General features: G+C 45.0%; 1 protein-coding gene across 15 annotated transcripts in view; it reads right to left on the bottom strand.

Moving 5' to 3' along the window:
• Positions 1 to 12,109, bottom strand: part of Atxn1 (ataxin 1) — a 406,728-nt gene that overhangs the window by 382,786 nt on the left and 11,833 nt on the right. The gene's annotated exons all lie outside the window — the stretch shown is intronic.

Here is a 12,109-nt window from a genome sequence, read left to right on the forward strand (position 1 = left end):
TCCATCAAGTGGAGTGCTTGGGCACTCCCAACACATGGGACATCCAAATGTACAAAGGAATGTTCCAGGTCTGGAGAGAAACAGTGTTTTAAAGGGCTTGGCACTCTTACAGAAAGCTGGAGTTCTGGAGTTCAATTCCCAGCACCGTGCTGAGGGGATCACAGCCACTTGTAACTCTAGCTCCAGGGTATTCAACACCCTCTCCTAGCCTCCACAGGCACCTGAATGCACACACACACACACACACACACACACACACACACACACACACACACACACACACAATCTTTAAGGAAAAAAATAATGTCCCAAGGGACAGCAAAGGGTTGCTCATATTCAAGAGGCTGAATTGCTTCCTTATCTTACCAGATCCATCTCCAAACTACTCTATTGGACCAGGCTGATAAAACAAGGACATGTCCTTTTGTTTTATGAATTCAGAGATCCACTTGCATAAGGCCCGAGGGAATCTTGGTTTTACTGGGGGATGTAGGATAAGAAAGACTAAAGGTCAGAAAACCCAGGCTATAGATGGAAGGATTTAGTTATGTAACAAATTATCTTTTTTTTTTTTTTCTTGCTGTAACCTAATACCTGACAAGAAACAACTTAAGGGAAGAAGAAGGATTTGCTTTGGCTCGTATTTGAGAGGAAGTGATAGTGCCACACCTTGACTGTCTCTGGGCCATGGCAGCCGAAGCATGAGGCTGCTTGCTCACATCTAGGCGGGTCAGGAAGCAAAGAGAAGGGCACATAGTATTGTGATGTTTTTTTTCTTTTGTTCCTTTGTAGTCAGTCGTGGAACTATCCTGCAGGATGGTGCCACTGCATGCCACATGGGTCCTTCCTCCTCAATTAGTCCTCTTTAGAGACTCCCAGAATTGTTGCCTACAGGATTCTAAATCCAGTCAAATGACAATAAAGGTGAACTATCACACCCCTGGGGTCCCATCAACCAGTGTCAGAACTGCTAGGTTCTGCTGCTGTTGTTGCTGTCTTTCGGATAATGGCTACACTCTACTCAAAGAGTCATCCTGACTGAAGCAATTTATCCATGGTACTTGGATTCACGTGACATATTATAATCAAGGAAGGCAGACCCATGACACACCAGCCACCATGAATAGTGTGCATAGCTGTGGGTTTTAAGGTTGGAGTTTCTCAATCAGAATCTCCGCGTAAAGTAAGAGATAACGGTAGCTCTGATTCTACAAGAGAAGCAGGAAGCATAGGAATTTCATGCCACTGACGTCTTTGAAGACCTTGGACAATTAAAATGGGAAACTTTAAGTGATGATGATGATGATGATGATGATGATGAAATAGTTTTCTAAGACTTTAGGGCAAAGAGTCTCCATTCAGTGCATCAGTCAAAGGAAACTTCTCGATCAGTCAGGTCACGTGATGCTCTCTGCTCAGCAGCACGGTGAACAGCCAGTGTTCATTCCTCCTTCCCAAAGACTGGCAGCCTTCTCTCTGCTTTACATAGGATATGAACTAACTCCTTGGTCTGGAGCAGGCAAGAAAAGTTTTAGTCTGGGGAGGCCCAAGTTTCCAGCTCACATTCAGAAACATTTCTGTCCTAGTAATGTTGCTCCTAGCTCACATTTGCCTATCTGTAGGGCAGCTGAAATAGATATACTGTATGCCAGGAGGAGAGAAAAGTGTCTTTCTTCTTTTATATGTTTATTCAGATTGTTGACCTGGGTGGTTCCAAGATGGAAAAAGAATACAGCTCGTGCCTCCTGAAGAGTAAAGGACAAAGGTTGCAGAGGCTGAAGTAGAGAACAACAGCCAAAATAAAACACAGTTTGTGCTTGACACCATTACATTTCCTTATAGAGCAAAGTTTGAATCCATTTGACAATCTCATGTATAAAAGAATAATGTATCTGGTCAGTCTATCCTAGCAGCAAAAGGGGGTCCTGCTGACCCCCTTTTCTTCTTCTCAACAAATCCCCCTCTACTTTCATGTCTTTTGTTTTGCTTTGTGACCTGTGGCCCGACTAATAAAAACCCAGAAACAGACACTGGGGTCAAAGCTGAAGGTCAGAGAAGCAAAGCGGCCAGCCACTAGAGAGTTCTCACCTCTACCAATGCTCAGACCGAAGGAGTGATCCACTGAACCTCAGACTGTACTGCTCTCCACCAAACCTCAGACTCACTCAGGTCCTGTCTCCTCCCACCTTATATTCCTTTCTAGTGCTGAGATTAAAGGTGTGGCATCCCAAGTGCTGAGATCACCTTTGTGTGAGTTCTGTTTCTCTTTCAGACTGGATCGATCTTGTGTAGCCCAGGTTGGCTTTGAACTAACAGAGATCTACCTACCTCTGTCTCCTGAGTGCTGGGATTAAAGGTGTGTACCACCACTGCCTGGTCTCTGTGGCTGTGGCTAGCTTTGCACTCTGACCTTCAGGCAAGCTTTATTTGTTAGATCATAAACAAAATATCACCACAGTGACCAGCCAAGTGGAGGTTATTTATTGGAGCATGGACAAGCTACCCGTGTGTCTGTACCTCTGAAGAATTTGACCACCCTCTACCAGCAATGAGTAGCTCCCTCCTTAGGAATGGATGGGGCTTCAGAAGCGCCCCACCCCCACCCCACCCCATTCGTGGAAGGAAAAAAAAAAGAAATAGTGTTTTGGTTTTGGTTTTGATTTTGGTTTTTGAGACAGGGCCTACCTATGTAGCCAGGGCTGGCCTCAAACTCACAATCCTCCTGCATCAACTTTCAGATTGTTGGAAATGTAAGCATGCACCACGATAGTTGATTCAGTGTCTTAAGTTAATAACTGAATCATCTTTGCTTCTGTCATCACAGAAATTCTACGCCTAGCTTATGAGACTGTGAGCATATGAAGGAAACGACCGAGCTGAACTTCCAACAAGGTCTTGCTCTTTAGTGCAGGCTGACCTGGCACTCACTGCAATCCTCCTGCCTCAGCTTCCTGCATGCTAGGATTACAGGCATGAATCACTGCCCACCTTCTAAAAGAATCAAGTCAGGCACTAAAGATACATTGACAGCAGGCAGCCCTCCTGCCCAGGTCCTTATGTGAAAGGCATCTCCCCCTAAAGAATGCTATATGGATGTATGCTTCTCTGTGCCCTGGATTCAGCAACCCAGGAGGCATTGGGGGTAGCCTGGATCTGAGGCCTGAGAAGTGGCAAAAGAATTCAGAACATTCACCCTGAGTTCCGTCTGCCCCAACTGCTATCTTCCAGGGCAGAATAAGATAGGGTGGCTTATGATCTCTGTGGGATTGTGTGGGGTCTAGGGGACTAGGGTCTTGGTTCCTGCTATCAGGACCCCATTTCCATCTGATGTGCTGTCTAGTGTACAGCACCTCACCTCAACTACCAGAAATGGGCATCATATGCCTGCCAAAGGTGTCTTCATCTACCCCAATAGGATATCTCCTAGATAAAGCCATATGCAAGGCAGAGGCGGCTGGGCCACCTAGTGGAAAAGGCTCAGATGCCACCTTCTCATCATCCTTCTACCCCCTCGGTCTCATTCATTCCTATTGAGTCTTGTTGCATATACAAAGGACGGCTTCATTGCCCCCAGCTCTGTCACATGGCTCCCAATTCCACACTCTGTTTTATCCAACCTGAGCAACCTGACTTAGAACGGCAGGCATTCTTATCCCTACCAGATAGATGTAAGCCCGGTGTGCATCTGAGTTGGCAGACAGGGTGCTCAGAGCAGGTAAGGAAGGCTGAGCAAGGCCAGGGAACTGATGTTAAGACACCTGAGCCTCACTCACATCCATTCCATCCTCCAACACAACAGCTGTGCCTTTATGAATCATCACGAAGCCAAAACTCAACAGGAATTTCTTTTCAACACAAAGACAGTTTTAGACATTCAAAAGGTTCCTTTTCCTGAGTTGAGAGCATAGCACTGTTAAGACTCAAAACTGAGCAAACCCAGCATTCTATTGCAGGGAGCAATAGAATTCCAGATGCCTGAGCCCTTCCTTATCCTTCCTTTCTCTTTAGCACAGCCTTCTGGCACACTCTTAATACTTTGTCAACTACTATGACGGTGCTCGGTGTTACTCTAACAGATGCCATCATTTTTCCTCCACCGTGGCCCATCACAGATAGAGTGGATCCAGGTCACAATTCTGCTCCCTTGGTCCACATGAGTACACGGGCTCACAGTCTTAGGGAAGTAAGTGCCTGAATATGCTGCATGCTTACATAAGCCCGGTGCCTAGCGCAGGGCAGCAGGGAAGACCTGCTATCTCTGAGCAGGAAAAACGTTTTTTAAAATCCTACAAAAGTGTCGGGTACAGTGTCTCACACTTGTAACCTCAGTGGTTGTGAGGTTGAGGCAGGAAGACTGCTTCATGTTCAAAACCAGCCAGGTCTACAAAGTGAGTTCAAGGCCAGGTAGAGCCACATAGCTCATACAAACCCGTGTTACAGTAAAAGAAGGGGCCTGTGAGAGTTCAAGAAGTCTTCAGTTAGCGCAGCCCAAGGGCTCCCTCAGGAAGGGATGGGAAACTGAAATTTTAAGAACAGGGGAAAATTAGCCAGGCAAAAGCAAAGGGGTGCTGGTTCTAAAGAAGTGGGTACAATAAATTTAAAATCTCAAACACAAGAAAACACTGAGAGGGAAACACTCAATGACTGAGACAGAGCTACAGGGTGTCCCAGTTGAAGTGACAAGGGACATCCCATGCCAGGGATCCAGATCAGAGATGCTGAACTTCATTCTGTGTCTGTAAGAACCTAGACAAGGGACAGGCAGAACATTAGCAAAAACAAAGATGCAAACAGGTTTCTAATATTCAGAAATGTTGGACCAGGTTGTACTAGAACAAAAGTGTACGCAGTCAGATATGTTGGCACATCTATGCCTGAAGCCCGAGCACTGGGGAGGTGGAGAGGGGGAGGGGGATCACTGGGAGTTAAGAGCTCGCAGCCAGGAATGTACAGAACAATTCTGAAAAAACAAACAAACAAACAAACAAACAAACAAACAAAAACCAACCACTTAAGTGGGGAGAAAAACATAGTTTGTAACATGTGCATTGTTCCCATATATACACTAGACCCTCTTTCCCCAGAGCTAAGTTCAAGATCAACTCAAGCTCCAGGTTTTGTCTTGAAAAACAGAAAGAAAAACATCTGTATAGAAAGCCCATTCAGTAGACATATTGCATGCCAAGCCATTCCAGCCTGACTGAGCCATAAGCCCAAATTCAGATCCTGAAACTTACTTTCCCCTTTAACTTGATACCCAGGAAATTGCTGCCAACGTTTCCTGCCAGAGAGCCATCTACAAGGGAGAGCTACACCAGGCAGGGAGGGAAAGAAGGTTCATGCCTGGAGTTCCAACATGGATGACAGTCAACCCAAGTTGTCAATCCCCTAGTGGGGGAGACGGACCCAACCATGCAGGTCAAGTCTCCAATCAACCAGCATCTTGGACAACTTTTATATATACTTTGACATTCCTGCCTCATCCCTTGAGGCCCAAGTGAGAGAGGAGGCTGGATATACTCCCACCCACATTCCCGGGGCAGAAAACATACAGGTCAGACACAGAGAGCCGGAGAACCCAATGCAGAACAGAAGGATGCAGGATGATGGCCTGGAGTAAGGGTCAAGAAGGAAAATCAGGTGGGAAGAGAAGGAAAAGGGAGGGCTTTGGAAACAGGAAGGAGAGAGAGAGAGAGAGAGAGAGAGAGAGAGAGAGAGAGAGAGAGAGAGAGAGAGAGATCCCTGGAAGAGCCTTGCTGGCCTGGTACAAAGCTCAGATGTCCCTCCTATCTCATTTTCCTTCCAAGTGGGTCCACAATACAAACTAAAGAAATGAACAACCCATCATATCTAAAACCTTGAAGTTTTCTGTGCACCAAAAAAGCATTGTCAGGGGCTGGACAGGTTGCTCAGTGGTTAGTGTGCATGGCTCTAACAAAGAACCCAAATTCAGTTCCCAGCACCCAGGTGACACAACCACCTGTAACTCCAGCTCCAGAGGCAGCAAAGCTCTCTTCAGGCCTTTGCAGACACCTGAACTGGAGTCTGTGTATGTACATACTCACACACTGACATACATGCCTGCACATAATTAACTTTTTAAATAAATATTAAAAGGCGTTGACACTGAAAATTAAAAACTGGAGTGTGCAATAGATACAGTAGATATGACTTTTCAAAAAAAAAAAAAAAGCGTACTACCTAGAACACAGGAAAGCCTTGCTTTCACAGATTAGCACACATTGAGCCTCTCTGCTGACTGTAAGAAGGACAATTAGTAAATAAACATGGAGATGAGCTATCTGGAGTGAGATCAAAGCAATGCAAATCTGACAACCCAGGGGCCAGTTAAGCTTGCCAAAGAAATGAGATGGATGAACCTCACACCCTGAGTCAGGTTGAAGCAAAACATGTTTCTCCATGATTAGCTGCCACAAAAATCGGGAGACATTCTGGAAGCGATTCAGGGCAAACCCCTTCTCACTCAGCAGCCAGCCTCCGGATCTGTACCCTGAGTGAAAACTACTTCTGAGGGCAAAGATAGCTATATGGGCTTCACCCTAAGAAACAACAGAAACAGGCCAAGTATCCCAGTGATAGGTAACTTCACATAGAACCATTCGATAGACTGCTGCATATTATAGGAGACGACAATTTTATAGTATAGGTAGCACATGAGACTGTTTAACATAAATGGGGAAATCAAACTTTAAAAAAAAAGTTCATCTTGATTTGTCAAAATCTAGAAGACAGGGAATGGAGGGAGCCATGGCTCAGAGGGTAAAGTGGCTTGCTGGCAAGTCTTAAGATCAGAGTTTGATCCCTAGAACCCACACGGTGAAATGAGAGCGCCTTCTCATGTGAGGTGTCCTCAGACCTACACACACACATAACACACACACATACACACACACACACACACACACACACACACACACACACACACACATACACACAAACACACTAAATAAATAAACAAGGTGAACATGGCTTAAGGACTTGAGTGGGGGATCCACAAAAGAGGCATGCTGACACCACACCCAGCTGAGAGCTGGGTTTCCATCCCTCAAGGGGAGGCAGATACTCTTCCACAGGGCAGTCTGACCTGCTGATGACATCACTTTTGTACAAGAGAAGTGAGTCTGGTCCTCCCCAAGTTTCAAAGATCCAATTAAGAATCACACCCTGTCCTCAAAGACCCAAAGGGCACCCACTCTCTTAGCCCTGAAACACTCTTGCCTCTGCTTCTGTTTTCTTCCCTCACCTCTAAAGTGCTATGCCTTCACTTTCTCTGCCTGTGTTTTTAAAAGCATGAGATTTCATCCTGTGAGGTGAGATGGGCCAGGCATGTGTCCTGCTTGGTTTTTATGTCATCTTGACACAAGCTAGAGTCATTTAAGAAGAGGTATCTTCAGTTGAGAAAATGTCCCCACCAGGTTGGCCTGTGGCACATTTTCTTGACTGGTTATTGGTGAGGGAGGGCCTAGCTCACTGTGAATGGTGCCACCCTTGGGCTGGAGGTTTGGGTACAACAACAAACAAACAAACAAACAAACAAACAAAACAAAAAAACAGCCTGAGTAAGCCACAGGAAGCAAGCCAGTAAGCATCAATCCACTATGGTCTCTACCTCAGTTCCTGCCTCCAGGGTACTGCCTTGAATTCCTGCCCTGACTTCCCTCAGTGATAGAACATGTAACCTGAGAATTGTGAGTGACATAACCTTTTCCTCCCCAAGTTGCATCATGGTGTTTTATCATAGCAATAAAAACCCTAACTGAGACAGCATGATTGTCATGCCAACGATCCCCTGAGACAGGCATTTTCTTCCCCATTCAACAGATGAGGAATTAGGGGGTCACAGGTTTAAGAGATGTGGGCAGGGCCACACAACCACAGAGCTCCAGTCAAAACAAAAGACTCAGCTTCCACTCGAAGGGAGGCAGGGATTCAAAAGCTCCCAAATGCCACCTCTTCCATTTGCACTCACTCGCCGCCTAAAGAAACTATTAATAATTGCGATACATCTCGAGGCGTCTGCATGAGATGCTTATAAATGAACTAAAAAGGCAAGGTTGCATTGCACATGCTAATTGTAAGAGTGGAGGCAGAGGAGCAAAAGAATTACCTGGGGACTCCCACCTGCACCTGCAGGTAAAACCAAATGGCATCAGAAAAAAAATGTTTACTCACAGATGAAAAGCAGGGTACGGCCCTAGATAGCAACGCTCAGAACTGAGTTCCAGTGTGCCTCTTGCAAGAAACAATGCCACAATTAGCTGGAAGAGTCCTTCTAGTTGTGCCACATTCCACCTCCTGAGAGGGCTCTTGTTTGGGGGCATGACAGCAAGAACAGTTAGATACACACAGGAAGCTAGTGCTGTATGAACTAATATAGACGTGGTGATAAATGATTGTCGGTACCACTTATGACTTACTCTGTAAATAATGACATAATATTAGCTAAAATATAAACTCTAATTAAATACCAAACCCGACGAAGTCAAACAACAGCAAATGATGGTTGACAGAAGCAAAGGTCTTAGGGGAGGTGAGGGGGAGAATTATAATAAAATCACAGAACTTGGCAGGGGAGATGACGGTTCATCAGTACGGTGCCTGAGGCATAAGTCTGAGGGCCTGAGTTTGGGTCTTCATCACCTACGTTAAAAACAAAACAAATAAACAAAGAAAAAACCTGGACATTGTGGTATATCTCTAGAGCTGGAGAGAGAGAGAGAGAGAGAGAGAGAGAGAGAGAGAGAGAGAGAGAGAGAGAGAGGGGAGAGAAGAGGAAGAGGAGGAGGAGGAGGAGGCAGAGAGAGAGAGAGAGAGAGAGGAGACTCGGGTGGATCCCCAAAGCTTGCTGGCCTGCTAATATAGCTAATGGGTAAAAGACTGTCTCCAGAATTAAGATGGCAAGCAATATGAAAAGACACTGGATGTTGACCTCTGGCCTACACACACACACACACACACACACACAATCACAGAACTGTACAAGGTCAGCAACAGAAAAGGCCCGTGATATCATTTCTTTCAGTTTCTCCTAGATAGGGAAGCTGAGACCCAGTAAGATTTAAGGGAAGCCTTGCCTCTGATCTAGAAATAAAGCATAACAGAGATGGGTCTCCAGGCTCACAGCTGAACAGATCTCTCCCAACGCCTTCCCCCACCACACTCCCCATCCCCTCCCAAATGCTATGTGTTGGAAAGCTACTCCAAGTCGTATTTTTAAAACAGCATTAAATATTCTATAAATATTAAATTCATTTTTAATAATTTTCTAATGCACAGGGGCATATTTGAAGAAAGGGGGCCTGGTTTTGATTCCTTTTGGAAAACAGGACACTGCCCAGGAGTTTAACCTAGTATTGAGTGAAATATTAACAGGCCGTATAATGGTTTCAGTGTTTCTTCAGGAAAGCCAAACAGTATTCAAAAAGGCATATCCCCCGGGCCTTCGTCGGTCGAGCTTCTGGAGCGCACAGTCAACTCCACGGTCTACTCCACAAGCCCATCACTGTTAAGTAACTCCTCAGCAAATAGAGGAAATTACCGAAGGGGATTTGCCAAGCAATTAGTCCTCTGAAGCAGATGACATACAACTGTTCTGGGGAGGAGCTTCCCAGCTAGTCATATGTCAGACTCAGAGCCTAGTAATCTGTAAATAAAAATGCACGGTGCGCGATTACAGCTGTGATGGAGACTGGAGCTGACAGCCAAGCTCATCAACAGTCAATCTCAAGCCCGTTCCTCCTCCTCAGGTTCGTAAAGGGAGAGGCACTGCCACTGTAGATAAAAGAAATTCGTGGTAAATTTCACCCAACGTCCAAAAGACACTCAGGCTGCCTACACATCACCATCACCTGGACACAAACTAGCTAAGAGTCACTGGCCCATGCAGGCAAGGAGAGCCCAGGTGAGGCCAGGAAAGGCAATAGCAGGAATGGCCATGAGCTCTGCACTCCTGTGTGGCCACCTGGCTACAGCAGACCTCCTTTAGCTGCATGTTTTGTTCTTAGCACGTGCCCCAAGTGATGTGATGCTCTACCACCTATCACACTGGAGAGAAAATCTCTCCTATCTGCCAAGTCGTGTAGCTGAGCAATGACCCAGTGAAGTTCTCAGAGTCAAAAGTTCAGCAGCTCCCTGGGACTCAGTGTTGAACATCTGGAGCAAACTTAAGCCAGTCCCCCACAGCAGATAAGCAGAGTGCAACTGTCATCATTTTCTTTAATTAATAATTATCGAAAGTGCATAGGAATCTCGTGGCCGCATGGGGAAGAAAAGGAAGATATGTTAGTTACAAAGACAGCCTGAATCAGGAGCTCACGGAAGCCTCTGATCAAAGGGGGCAGGCATGGAAATGGGAAGCTCGGGGCCTCAGAATAGTCCCCAGTCTTCAATTCTGAGCATACACTGTGTCTGAGTTACAGCTCGTTTATCATTCCTGGCAGTCTTTGCCTTCTGTATCCAAGTGTGAGCTTCTTAATATAGACAGGACTCAGGGCTTGAGGAAAATTCAGAGCCACAGTGCTGAGTCCAAGCTAAGGTCACTTAACTCCTGGCAAAAGTAGGCAAGTTTACTTACCCATGGTAGTGCCACAGTGTCTACACCCACGGCGTAGATACAACGACAGTGTCTGCCAGATATGAGTGTAATAAAGATTAAATGGCTTCATGTTTTAAAAAAGCAACTATAAACTACTTATCACTGTTTTCCTGTTAGGGTCTCAACTTGCACCCTGGATGCTAATTAAAGGTTTTCAGGCAGGCTGAGGAGACAGCTCAGTCAGTAAAACAAGTGATGGACCTGAGTGTTGACCCCCCAGAACATGCATGAAAAAGCCAGGTGTGGTGGCTCACACCTGTAACCCCAGCACTGGAGAAGGACCCTGGGGCTCACTGACCAGCCAGCCTCAATGAACAAGACTGATGGCACCCAAGGAAGGACAGCTGAGGTTGACATCTAGCCTCTGTACATTACAAACACATGTGCACCTGAACACACATGTGGACATGCACAGAACCTCACGTTTTTAATACTGTTATTTGTGTATTTAGTATTTTCATTCCTAGTCACTTGAGAGCAATACAAAGAGTTCACGTAAACAACTCAGACAAAAAAAAATAAAAAAAATAAAAAAAATAAAAATAAAAACTTGAAACAATCCTCAGGTTTTTCCTAATTTTATGTAAATAGACTACTCATTAACACCAAGATAACTTCCACTGGTCCCTTGCATTGTGTACCACAGAGTCTTAGGCTAACCACCCCCCCCCCCAAGAACTAAGACTTAGCAATGATATGTATTTCAATAGGATCTCAAATAGTCCAAGCTTGCTCAAACTTACTGTGTAGCTGAGGCTAGCCTTGAACTCCTGACCTGCCTGCTTCTGGCTCCTAAATGCTAGGCCTACAGGAATACACAACCATGCTCAGCTCAATTCTGTATTTCTTTATCTTCTATAGGGTATTAAATGAGAAGCCAATTCGTTAAAGAGCTGGGTCTGGCATCTTAGGATTTTCATACATCAAGATCCATGCTTCTCTTTCTCTGTCTCTGTCTCTGTCTCTGTCTCTGTCTCTCTCTCTCTCTCTCTCTCTCTCTCTCTCTCTATATATATATATATATATATATATATATATATATATATCTTCTCACATTTACATATATGTACATATGTTCTCACATTTACAAGAACCTATAGAAAGCCTCCAGGAAATCTCCAAAAGTTATAAAGCACACCCATGCTAGTATGCTAATATTATTTATCAAAAGTACAGTAACTGAATTGCCACAAATGAACAATGGGTAAGTTGTTAAGTGGCTGACACAATGAGATTCACGCCTGTCACATGAGAAGAATCAATCAGCAGTAGAAAAGATCAAAGAAATGCTGAAATCGTTGCTAGTAGGGGCAGGGGCACCATCCAAAGTCTTCAGAGAACCGCTTGGAGGAAAGTCAAAGAAGCATTTGTTTTAAGTGGAAAGAGACACCGCACAGGCTGAGTGTCAAAAGCGGCATTCGTTTTCATATACACGCATATTAGAGCTAGCTAAAATTAGCGCAAGTTCCTATTTTATAAAGGAATAACTGTTTC

The sequence above is a fragment of the Cricetulus griseus genome, chromosome 3, assembly GCF_003668045.3.
Source record: "Cricetulus griseus strain 17A/GY chromosome 3, alternate assembly CriGri-PICRH-1.0, whole genome shotgun sequence".
Lineage (NCBI taxonomy): Eukaryota > Metazoa > Chordata > Mammalia > Rodentia > Cricetidae > Cricetulus > Cricetulus griseus.